This window comes from Grammomys surdaster, unplaced genomic scaffold (assembly GCF_004785775.1).
Source record: "Grammomys surdaster isolate TR1022 unplaced genomic scaffold, NIH_TR_1.0 215, whole genome shotgun sequence".
Lineage (NCBI taxonomy): Eukaryota > Metazoa > Chordata > Mammalia > Rodentia > Muridae > Grammomys > Grammomys surdaster.
Window position 1 is genome coordinate 2282724 of NW_021604660.1, and position 1852 is coordinate 2284575.

Genomic DNA, 1852 nt, shown 5'->3' on the forward strand with positions numbered 1-1852 from the left:
CTGGAGTCAAAGTGTCAGTAATGCTATGGCCCACCCGTGCCTTATGTCACCAGACAGAGGGCATCTTCGGCATATTCTGCCCACTAAGGCCTGCATGGTGCAGGACTGCCAGTCATCTCAGGATAGCTCCAGGTGTTGGACCCCATTTCAGCCCTGGTTTGGGCCTTGCAGACAAACCCAAGCCTGGCTCAAATTTTGAGACCTGTCTTAGTCGCTTCTGTACCAGGGTGACTCAACAAGACCCGTTTGGCCCTGCCTCTTCCCCTCTGTTGCTGATGTAGAGCTTTGCCATTGGCCCCGTCAGTCACCCCTTACCCTCTGTTACCCTTCCCTGCCCCCTACGTCATCTCACCCCACCAAAACTTCTCCCTATGCTCTGAGTTTATATAAGTGAGAGACTGATACATTAAAGTTTGAGTTCCTGCTTCGCCAAGTCTCCCGGACCGGTGTGTTTCTTTTGGGACATCAACACTCAGCACCAAGATACCTGGAGGACCGGTACTGCTCTCCTTTCACGGGGACCTGCCCTGCCAGCAAGGAGCCGATATCTAGGCACCAGACTTGTGGGCTCACTCTTTGCCTTATCCTATAAACATAGTCCCATGTAAGGGTCAAGGCAGGGTGTCAGGGTTTGTCTTATCTCTCGCTCATTCCCTGCCCCAGGATCCTGCCTAGGCCTAGAAGACACTGGATTGTTGGTCTTCTTAGGCTAGCTTTCTGTCCTGACCTCTTGGTGCCTGACTGGTGGTTGTCTCAGGCTTGCTTTTTTTCAGGGAGCATTAGGCTACTAATCATTCAGATATTCACAGGTCAGAACACTGAGAACAGATATAGCATTTCTCCTCTCTATTATACATACAATGCCTCTAGGAGAAGGTTAATTTAAATAAAAAAAATCATTCAAACACATTTGCTTTTCAAGGATTCTACCTTTTTGTGTCCTTCTCTGGGTACTATTGAGTTTCACTTGGTCCTCTCAGTGTTATCTCACAAGCCACTGAGGCTCAGCATACATTCTTTGGCTATTTTTTTTTATGTCCCTCACATTGAGTAACCTCAAATTCTTATCCTTATCCTGCCAGTTGAATTTTGTTATTGAGTCTAGCAAAGTGCATGCCTTATTTCAGATACTGTAACTTTAACCATAGAAATTCCGTTTGACTCATTTAAAGGAATTTTTATCATTTTAGTAATGTTCTCTACCTATATTGCACTATTCCACTCTCAAGATTTTCTTGATTTTGAATATTTCATCTCCAAAGCTATTTATTGTTTATATTGATGGTTTTAGAGTATTCATCCAGGGGGCCAAATCATCAGGCTGCTAGCCATCAGTTTCTTCTGACAGTTCCCTTGTGAAGTCCAGATCAGCATGTTTATTATATCTCATTTGTTCTTACAATTGCTATAAATGATTTTAAAAGTAATTATAAATGACAACTCTCTAAGTCAAGCTATTTCTCTCCTTTCACATTTGTCAATAAAATATACTGGAATTTTTATTTTATTAGGATATTTTATTTCATCTCATTGTGCTTTTTCATATATACTAGTTTGTATTTAATATTTCCCCCTAATTAATTTTAGAAAGTCTTTATTACCTATAGCATACAGCCACTGAATCATTTATTTGAAAGCCAGTTGTCACCCATTTTTTGACACTTCTTTCCTTAGATACCATGAATTGTTAACTGTATACATGGTAAGGGACTGCGTGTATGTCATGAGTGTACTGCTTTGAGTATGTCATCAGTGCTTAAATATTTTATAAGTTGGTTTCATCTTTCATTTTCTTCTAGCATTAGAGCTCAACATTACTGATATCTGGGAGAGCAGTATTTCCAGATCACGT

The 1852-nt window shown here is 41.1% G+C and overlaps 1 pseudogene; it reads right to left on the bottom strand.

The window, feature by feature from the left end:
• Nucleotides 1–775: 775 nt before the first annotated feature.
• Nucleotides 776–871, bottom strand: LOC114625354 (annotated as a pseudogene).
• Nucleotides 872–1852: the final 981 nt, after the last annotated feature.